The sequence below is a fragment of the Anguilla anguilla genome, chromosome 6 (assembly GCF_013347855.1).
Source record: "Anguilla anguilla isolate fAngAng1 chromosome 6, fAngAng1.pri, whole genome shotgun sequence".
NCBI classification, from domain to species: Eukaryota; Metazoa; Chordata; class Actinopteri; order Anguilliformes; family Anguillidae; genus Anguilla; species Anguilla anguilla.
In genome coordinates this window covers 14,861,553-14,872,858 of record NC_049206.1, presented here as the reverse complement: position 1 = coordinate 14,872,858, position 11,306 = coordinate 14,861,553, and the positions used below count along the sequence as shown (strand labels likewise).

Below are 11,306 nucleotides of genomic sequence, written 5' to 3'. Positions count from 1 at the left end.
CATTGAACTGCATTTTTATTCACACAACAGTGGATGAATGATCGATTCATCAGCAAGAGAGCTAATGTCATCTCTCTCACTGATAGCAGCAAGTGCCCTGTGACTCCAGGCACATTTTAAGCAGAATTGAAAGCAGCCTCCACAAGATGACACGCTTCCAGGGAATGGGAGGGTTCATACAGTTCGGGGTACTTTAGTGACACTCGTTGATCGAACGGGTAACCATGGCTGCATCCCAAAACCATATATGAGATGCTTTGCTTTGACTCAACTCTATGTGATCTTGACTGTGGACTGCGGTGTAAAGTGAAGCAGGCTGGCGTCACCATGTGTTTTGGAGTGGATCTGCTTATGTCTATACTTTCATGAATTGGCAGTGCTGATCATGCATGAACATGACTGCATTTGTAAATTAGCTGGACATTCCAAATTTGGATGAGATGCTCAGCTTTACATTGTACAGCAATATATTTATTTTTACAAATGTATGATAAATACAGTAGCTTTCATTTATTTTGATTTCAAATATTCAATTAATAAAATCTTTTACCATTCTGTAACTCATCGTATTTTGATTCCAATGAATCTTTGCTTGCCTGAGCTTGAGGCACCATGAAATAGTGGCATCTTGTGGATGACTGGATCCACTGCAGGATACTTGTGGGGATAAGTGAAGGATTTTTCCAGCAGTTCCAATGACAGTGGCGGATACTGAATAAAATATGAAACCATTGCAATTTTTCAATATTACACCCTTCAACCTTTCAATATTACCAACTCAATAAAATTGAAATGGGCGTACAATACAACCTTGTCTCAGAAATGGTGACTGAAAGAAAGATATTCTTAAACATACAATGATGATGTCTGAAAAGAGTACTTAAGTAGTGTCAGGTTTTTGTACAGATTAAATTGGTTTCCTGTCACTGTGGGCTGCAGGGCACAGTAGTACAGTGCAGAGTCTGTCACTTGAACAGAGGAGATCTCCAGATGCATGAATGACTTATGTGCTTGTATGTGTGAGTAACTTGGCATTTTTGTACGTTGAAAACGTGTTTTTCATCAGATACAGTAGACATAAACATGGCCAAAGACAGATCCACATCTCCCAGAAAGACAACAACAACTCATATGGAGCTATACATATCGTTTTTCAAAAGCCATACATACAAAATGAATTGTTAAAATCCAGCTATTTAGAATAAATTAATATTAGAATAAATGACTCCAGCATCATTTGGCTAGGTAGCCCATCACAGACTGTCGAATAACTTCTCTTTACTTTTAGATTTCTTTATGGCACAAACTAAATTCTGAAACGAAATAAATTCATCTGATATTTTCTGTCACAGAGACCAGATGAGGGACATTTTGCCAGTGAAATTAATTCTGAGGCTGAAATAAGATTCATCATTATTAATGGAAATGTTTACCTTCAAAGAACCATAGAGAATGGTTCAAAATAGTACTTTTGTACTGCATTGCAGTTTTGTTTGAGGTTCTGTCAGGTTTTTGTACAGTGTTTATGGGTTTCCTGTCACTGTGGGCCTCAGGGCACAATAGTACAGAGCAGAGTCTGTCACTTCAGCAGTGAACTCCAGAAGCACATGCTTGTTGTCTTTATCATTTGTAACAGTAAACTGTCCTTTTATGTCTGTTTTATTGACGGTTCCGAGGACCAGGATGAGGAATTCAGGCTTGGTTCGGGGGTACTGGCGATACCAGTACAGAGTGTTTGCAGCAGCTCTGTAAGTGCATGAGAGTTTGACATTGTTTCCCTCCAAAACATGCACTTCTTTAGCTGTTGGTGTTATTTCATCCTGGAAACTGACACCTGTAGAAGAAGACAAAATGTATACTAATATGTTATGTTTGTAACCATTACAAAATGGGCATAATTTAGACACAGCACATAATCATTTGTGTGTATATGAGATTAATAAGCCAGAAAACTTCCTTAATTTTAATTCATTATTGAATTCAAATGATTTTTTTCTTCACAATGTTCAGCAATAACCAACACTCACTTGGTGATAATCAATGACAAAACTAAGACATAAACAATAAAAATTCTCATTGTTTCTGTCTTCTTCGTAAGAACAGTAAACAACTGTATATTACTCAACTCTTTTTATAAAAAAACAGTAGATCAGGCTGAAATCAGGGCTTTCAAACAATAATTCTGACTGGAAAAAACAGCACCACAGATGAGAAAAGTGGTCACTTACCCACCATTGCTGAAAACAGAAGTAACAAACAGTGCAACATCATGCCAGTTGTTAGAAAGAAACACTGACTTCAAGCACAGAACAGCAAGTCCTCCTCTCTGAATAGATTTAACAGGAAGCTGCCCCTCTCACTGAGTATTTGGTACCTCCTCTAAACAAAAACCACCCTCTATGATTTACAGAAAGGCTATTTTCTTTTGTTTTATGGGGAGGCACCACATGTGAAAAGGGTGATTTTGACTAGATGATTCAAAATATATTATTTTAATTATGTAATATTTTAAGATATACTTGAAAAATATTTTAAATTCTATAGACCAGTCGGTGGGTTTCAAACATGTAATTGTGCACTAAATGATCAAAGCACCAAATAATAAAATTATTTGAAACCAAATAATAGCTTATAAAATTATTGTTTGAAATGTTATAATTATTATTTTTCACCTAAAATCAAGAAAATAACCAGACCTAAATAGATTGAGGGTTTGCTTTCACTGGTCTTTAACTGATCTCAGTTTTTTTTTTTTTTTTAGATTAGATTCAAATTAGATTCAACTTTATTGTCATTGCACAGAGTACACGTACTGAGACAACGAAATGCAGTTAGCATCTAACCAGAAGTGCAAAAGAAGCAGTAAAGTGCAGTAAGGTGTATGTACATAAGTGAATAAATATGAATACAATATGATAAATATGAATACAATACAATGTGGTATAAACAGTATAGACATTTATAAACAGTATAGACAGTGGATCGGTATAAATATGATAAATATATTATTAGCAAGGTGCGGCAGTGCAATGATCAATGATTTTGATGATCAATACTTGATCATTAAAACAAAATTTTCCAAAATGCATTTTTTTTTTACCTATATTTTAACCTGTATGTGTTCTCTCTCAGTGAGGTATCACAGCACAGTGCTGAAGAGGTTTTGTTCTTGTAGCTCTTGTATTACCTGCCCCCTGGGGGTTCACACCTGCAGCATCTGTTAATATTCATAATGCACTCATGCAGCATTTCTTGGGCATCAATATTAACAGGTAGTCTTCTCATAATTCATTTAAGACCACTGTTCCCATACTCTATAATTTGTAAGGTTGTCAGACATATTCATACTTTTTTCAATAATTTTTACATCGCTTGAGTAGTTCAAGTTTAGTTCTTTGGCATCACGAAAACCTGATAATTTGATAGAAAATTCTATTTAGTGAAATGTCGACATCTTGTGGGAAGCTTGAGACATTACAGCACACTGAGGCCAAGTGCAGTGGTGTTTTTCCAGTGTTTTTTTTAACCCTTTTTTCATGTTAAAAATTCATGTTTCAAGTTTCGTCAAGATATGATTATTTATGGAAATAAATAACAATTTACAGGAAATGGAACTTTACTATTTTGTCACAGGTGGTAGGTTTTTGTACAGCATAAATGGGTTTCCTGTTACTGTGGGCTGCAGGGCACAGTAGTACAGTGCAGAGTCTGTCACTTGAACAGAGGAGATCTCCAGATGCACACGGCTGTTCTTTTTATCATGTTTTACGGTGAACTGCTTGTTTGTCTTTTCCTCTTCACTTCCAAGGATGAGGATCAGGAGAAGGAATTCTGGTTTGGATCCAGGGTGCTGGCGATACCATTGTAAACTCTTTCCACTAACAGATGAGTAGTTGCATGACAGAGTAACTCGGCTGCCATCCAAAACATGCTCGTCTTTAGATGTGGAAATGATTGTATCCTGTCCAAGGCTGTCACCTGGGGACAAAAAATATACGTTTCATGTCTTGAAAATGATATGTAGGATTGAAGAGTTTTTAGTTTTAATATGGGGGCATTCAAACCTTAATACCTTACATCTGAAAGAAATAAGAGCACTAAAAATGAGATAGATGCAATCAGCTACTTACCCACCATTGCTGAAAATAGAAGCAATAAACAGTGAAACATCATGACAGCTGTTAGAAATAAACACTCACTTTAAGCACAGCTAGAACAGAATAAGTCCTGCATTCTGAGAACTCTGCATAGCCTTCTCCCAATCGCTGACTGTTTAGCCCCTCCCCTGGACTGAATAAAACACAGCTGAGAATCAAACTGCTAAATGAAAATAAGTTGTCCTGATTTCTTGACATAAAAAATAAAATACTCTGAATTAACTGCAATATTTTTACTTTAATAGAAAACTGCAATGTTACATTGAAGTATCTTACTTTGTCAAAATTTGGCCAGCTGCTCAATTCAATAAATCCATCTATTTTTGCAAGGCAGTTGAATATGAAAACATATCGCAGCCCCACATCACTTATGAATACAATTTATTTCTGACTTGGCCACATGTTAAATTTCAATAGAAAATTTGGACTGAGTAGGCTGCAAAAATATTTGCCTCGACTTAGTCAATTTGTTATGGGCTGCTCCATTTTATTTATGATATTTTCTGTATTGCTTGGGTTGCCTGAGTTTGGAGCCTTGAAATCACAAGAAGTAGAGTCATTGGGGGAAAACTGTACTCCATAAAACAGTGACATCTTGTGGAGAACTGAGTTCACTGCAGTATACAAGGACATGCCATTTTTTCCAGAGAGGTGTAGGTAGCTGATAAAAGCTGAATAAAAAAGAAAACCATTTTTTTTTTTTGGTGGTGGTGGTCTTGTTGGTGGCTTCAAACAGAGAAACCTCCTTATCTAATGAATGATCCATATTTCACAATGCACTTCAAATAACCACACAGTGAGCCTGTATTTTAAGCACTTAGAGCAAGGAAGACAGACAAACTGCATAGTCTAAATGTATTTCCAAAGGGTCAAAATATCATAAGTGAGAAAATTGTGTTGTTTTGCCATTTAGAGATTTTGACTGCAAATTAAACTGAGCTTATGTCCTGGTGTCCGTTTTTTTCTGGGAAAAGAACAGTTTTTTTCAGAAGTCTCACATATTTAGGTCCTGGTTTTGATTTATAATGTTGAGAAATCTATTTCATGAATTACCCATTATATGACAATGACACCATATGTAATATAGATAAATTGTTTTTGTACCAGTGATTCTCCTTATATTTTACTGGTGTGCAAGAACTTCTGCACATATGTCTTCACACACGCATGCACTCGTGCACAAAGTCATTTATAGTTCTAGATACAGACACTTAAAGCCTGAAGGCTACATATAAATAATGCACTACATTTGGCTTGAGTTCACAAAAAAATTCCAGAGGTCTGACCAAATTGTTATGTGGGCCTTAAAATAAAATTAATTGACCTGCAATTGACATACAATGATGAAGTCTCAAAATTGTACTTGTGTTGCTGCCTTGTCTCAGGCAGTGTGAGGTTTTTGTATGGAGAAGATGGGTTTCCTGTCACTGTGGGCTCCAGGGCACAGTAGTACAGTGCAGAGTCTTTCACTTCAACAGAGGAGATCTCCAGACGCACTGTTTTGCTATTTTTATCATGTTTAGCAGTAAACGGTCCTTCTGTCCTGTCTGTGCTCACAACAGAGATCAGGAATTCAAGTTCGGATTGAGGGTATTGGCGATACCAGTACACATAGTTTACAGCAGCTGTGTAAGTGCATGACAGTGAAACACTGTTTCTCTCCAAAACATGCACTTCTTTAGCTGCTTTTATTTCATCCTGAAAACTGTAATCTGTGGAAGGAACAAATAAATGTTTTTGTACATGTTTTGTTGATGACTGTAAAAAATGGACAGAATTCAGAAAGAGCACACCATAATGTGTATTTCTTCACAAGGTTCAACAATAACCAACATTAACCAGACAAGCTGTGTTTTGTCACAAATCATAATTTTCATTGTTTATGTTGTCTTAATGAAATGAAATTAATTTACAACATTCTATTAAAAAATACCAAGATCAGGTTTAAATCAGGGCTTTAAATACAAGTCTGACTGGAAAAAACCATCACAACAGAGGAGAAAAATGCAATAGGTCACTTACCCACCATTGCTGAAAACAGAAGTAATAAAGAGTGTAACATCATGATAGTTGTTAAAAAGAAACACTGACTTTAAGAACAGCTAGAACAGATGAAGTCCTCCACTCTGACTCCCTCTGCATAGTTAACATGAAAATCCTCCCACTCACTGAGTAGTTAGCCCCTCCCCTGGACACAAAACACAACTGAGAATCACATCCTCAATGGTTTAGAGAAAGGCTATTTTTATTTGTTGGATAAAATAATCTTGTCAAAGCAGTGAGCTGCATTACATACATTAAATAAAATATGGTGGCTTAAAAACTGAATATATATTTCATAATTAAAATTATATAATGGAAAAAGTCACTACTTTATTTGGGTTTATTGATTATGCTGTAATACATATGCCTGCCTCTGTGCCCTTAAATTGAAAGTACATTGAATGATTCTATGGCCGGATGCCATAGAATGTTTTTTGTATAGGAGATTCTAGTTTTTGAGAGTAGTGCATTCGCCCACATCAACAATGAACTAAACTGAACTAACAAAAACTAAATTCTGAAATTAAACACATTCATCTGAATGTTAATGTCACAGAGACCAGATGGGGAAAATCTTCTCAGTGAAATTAATTCTGAACACATTATTATTGATGGAAATGTTTCATTTTAAAGAGCCAGACAGAATGGTTAAAGCTTGCACTTTGTACTACACCATTTACATTTATCTTTTATAACAAACTGCCCTTATTTCTCTTTCTTATTGATAGTTCCCAACGGCCAGGATGAGGTCTTTAGGTTTTGATTGGGAGTATTGGCGATATCAGTGCAGATAGTTTGCAGCAGTTTTGTAAGTGTGTGAAAGTGTAACAATGTTTCCCTCCAAAACATGCACTTCTTTAGTTGTTGTTGTTATTTCATCCTGAAAACTGTCATCTGTGGAAAACAATATAAATGTGTGTTCACCAGCTGCTCCTCTCAAGTAGTCAGCTGATTGATTTATTATTATTTATTTTTATTTAATGGCATGATTATTTATGGAAGCATATAACAATTTGCAAGAAAAAGAACTGATGGGTTGCTATCTCAGGCAGTGTCAGGTTTATGTACAGAGTTTATGGATTTCCTGTCACTGTGGGCTGCAGGGCACAGTAGTACAGAGCAGAGTCTGTCACTTCAGCAGAGGAGAGCTCTAGATCCACACGGCTGTTCTTTTTATCATGTTTAACAGTGAACCGCTTGTCTGTCTTTTGTTCAGAATAGATGAGGATGAGGAATTCTGGTTTGGATCCAGGGTGCTGGCGATACCAGTGTAGACTGTTTACACTACCAGCTGAGTAGTTGCATGTCAGAGTAACTCGGCTGCCATCCAGAACATGCTCTTCTTTAGAAGCGGATGTAATTGTATCCTGTCCAAGGCTGTCACCTGGGGACAAAATAGTGTTTTTCAATGACATTTAAAAAATATTGTTGAATTCAAGGAGCCAGCTGTCAGACGTAGTAATTTATGTTCATGATACAATAAAACTTTCATGTTTAGTTTACTTTTGGGACTTCATTTTTAGTTTTAATTTTTTGACTTTAAAATGTTACATTTGAATGAATTAAGAGCAGCAGAAATTAGAGAAATGTCATTAGCTACTTACCCACCATTGTTGAAAATAGAAGAAATAAACAGTACAGTACCATGATAGCTGTTAGAAAGAAACACTGACTTTAGGCACAGCTAGAACAGAATAAGTCTGCCACTCTGACTCCCTCTACAGTTTTAATAGGAAACTCCTCCCACTCACTGATCACTACTTACCGTAGCTTCTCATCTGGACACAAAACACAACTACATCAGACTTCTGCAGTTTAAAAAGAAAGATCGTTTTGTGGTAAAGAGATCACATACATCACAAACAGATCTACTGTCTTAAAATCAAGTTTATTATTTGATTAAGTGAAATGGTTCACATATAGGACAAAATAATTATACTGTCTGGTTTTTATACAGTGATATGTATGAAAAAAGCATTCCGTACAGACAAACAGTGAAGAAACAACAACAGCTATATTCAGTTGTACTTATGGCAATTTTAAGTAAAGTACTTTGACCAAAATTGTCTTTTGCAAACAGAAATTCATCCCATTTTTATTATCTCCGCCAGGCGAGAGCCTGGAGGGGATTATGCGTTTGGTCAGGTGTGTGTGTGCGTGTGTGTATCTGCCCGCAGCTAATCTCGCATACTACTGGGCCGATCAGCCTAATGCTTGTTGTGCATGCTGGCAGCAGGCCAAGGACCTGAATTCTCGAATATTTCAAATCAGTCAACGACAAGTATTTTATTTGAATTAATTTCCTTCATTGTCCATTGAAATACATTGAGTGCTAACTCCTCACTCCTCCTAACTGGCCGGTAGGGGCTGCAAGTGATCAACAACTGCTTTCGTTTGGAATGAAAGACCATCGATGTAAAATGTCAATTTCAACATGAAAATTTCAACAAAACAATCCGCCAACTAACGGGGTACGTTACTGTTTGAATCTGTGGCAATTATTTTGTTGGCATTCTCACGTTGCAATTAACATTTATCGCTGGTCTATTGGAATTCCTGTCCACATTGTTCCTGTCCAGATTTGAAAGTGCCAGACTATAACGTCAATGTTAGCTCATGGCTGATATGAATAAAATTAGCTAACATGACATCACCTTTAGCGTTACTTCACTGAATCTGTGTTTTTGGGATTTTCAGTGGCACATGGTAAAAACATGTAATATTGTATTTGTCTGGTTGCATTGATTGCCTCTATTGTTACATCAGCAAATTTAACACGCCTGGCAGAGATCTGCACTCTACTGAGTGCACTCTTCTAGTTCTTCATGCAATCCTATTTACCAAAAACATAATAACCAATTAATAGCCCTGTGTCGGGACAGGTTCATTTTATGTTAGAGAACTTACACCCACCTGGAAAATGGAAAAGTTAACTTAATGTATCTTACCTTACACACACCCCACTACCTGCTTTCATCAGCTTACTGACAGATAATTCGCATTGAGCTCTTCACATAAGGAGCCACAAAGGGGCCTCATCCTGCTAAATTGTTCAATACCGATGTGTATGTCATTGTTCCACTGAAGATTTACTGCTATAATGTCCCAAGTAATTACACTTACATGTAGAATGTAGCATTCAGTCACCTCTTTGGTGACTTGATGGAATACAATTTATTTCATAGTGTTACCACATCTCGACAGTCTTTGTCTAAAGGCCAATTCATGGTCCAGACGTAGCATACACGGATCGGACTCTGCTGGGGTCTGCGCGGTCAAAATGACGAAATAGCGGACCTCAGCGTACATCCGCCTGGGCATGTCCGCGCAAAGCTCAATTTTTGTGACCGTGCGTACCTAGCGTACGCATACCTGTGTCACACAAATCATGGCTCGGTATGAAACTGTTTCACATCGACATGCATTTCATGTGGCACCGGAAACACGCGGTGATGCAGAATACACAAAACAGACATGGAGTCGACATTTGAAGAGAGACTGGCTGAAGAGGTGCGAAGGTACAGACACCTGTGCGATTCATCCCAACGGGATTATAAAGACTTTCAGAAGAACAACAATTCATGGAGAGAAATAAGCACAACGCTGGGTAAGGACGAGGCCATGTTGTTTACAGTCTGTAACTTCCGGCAGAAAAGGAAAACGACGCGTAATGATTGTTGGAGATGTAGGGCTTGGGTATGCGGTGGTACGAGTGGACGATGAAAGGGCAAACGACTGTGGGCTCTCTGTCCGCACAGCGTATGCGCCCTGTACTTATAGACTATGTAAAAGCCTTAAGGTTGGATCACTGCCAGTCTTTGTGGCAAATAAATGCACCAGAAATTATACCACGGAAAAGAAAAAATGAATCTTATCATCATTATTTTTGCACCTCAAAATGTATTACAGTCAGTACAGAGGACAGGTGCATTGGCCTGGGACCAAATATGTAGATAACACATTGAGACTCATTTCCTGTTGAGGCTTCACCGTCATGTTGGGTTTGATTAAAAACAACTTCAAAGTTGTGGAATCCTAGCAGGTTTTTGTATGAGAGTTGGCATTAATATATCACTGTGAGCCATAGTGCACAGTAATACAATGCAGAGTCTTCTGGAATTAATTTTGAAATTGTCAAAGTAGTTTTGCCACTGGATTGCTCAGCTGTTGCATCAAATCGTCCTTGGGCAAAATCCGATGTGCCAGAATCGTACCCCCTGTGCAGTATATACTGAAGGGCTGACCCAGGGTACTGACGGTACCAGTAGAATCTGTAGTAGCTTGAGCTGCTTGTGCTGAAGGTACATTCCATGGAGACTTCTTGTTCTTCTCTCATGTTTAGTGATTTGACTTCTCCAGAGGAAATGCCTAAAAGTAATACAGACAGAAATAAAATTAAGTAATTAAGTAATCACAAGATAGATCATTAACCACCAATGTCTTCTGATGAGGTCACTAAAGATAACTTACAGAAGGCAACAGTTAACACCAGTCCTGCAAAAATCTGCATCTTATTGTGAGGTGAACATTCAGGTTAATAAAGGAGAGAGAATCTGGGGCAGAATATGTGCCTTAGTTTTTTCTGTGAGAATTTGTGGGAGGAGCAACAGTGACCTGATGAGAATATAAAAGGCCCCTCCCTGGGTGATGCTGTATTACCCTGTGAGGCTGCAAGTCACAGTCAGCATTGGCACAACTGTAATTGGCTTTCAGATTATGAAGCTCATCACGGCCCCAAAACCTAATACTTGAACTAGATGGGCTGGTTTAAACTGGTGATGTTCATTTGGCTAAAAATTCTTACATTGGTATGTCAATCAAATAATCAAACAAGTTTGAGCACAGGCACTGCCATTGAACTGCATTTTTATTCACACAACAGTGGATGAACGATTGATTCATCAGCAAGAGAGCTAATGTCATCTCTCTCACTGATAGCAGCAAGTGGCCTGTGACTCCAGGCACATTGTAGGCAGAAATGAAAGCAGCCTCCACAAGATGACACGTTTCCAGGGAATGGGAGGGTTCATACAGTTCGGGGTACTTTAGTGACACTCGTTGATCGATCGGGTGACCATGGCTGCATCCCAAAGCCATATATGAGAT

The 11,306-nt window shown here is 37.7% G+C and overlaps 1 long non-coding RNA gene across 1 annotated transcript; it reads right to left on the bottom strand.

Moving 5' to 3' along the window:
• Positions 1-3,598: 3,598 nt before the first annotated feature.
• Positions 3,599-5,442, bottom strand: LOC118230169. The gene is made up of 2 exons (XR_004765804.1): positions 4,131-5,442; positions 3,599-3,978 (listed from the first exon to the last, which is right to left on the bottom strand). It is a non-coding gene; the product is annotated as an uncharacterized LOC118230169 (long non-coding RNA).
• Positions 5,443-11,306: the final 5,864 nt, after the last annotated feature.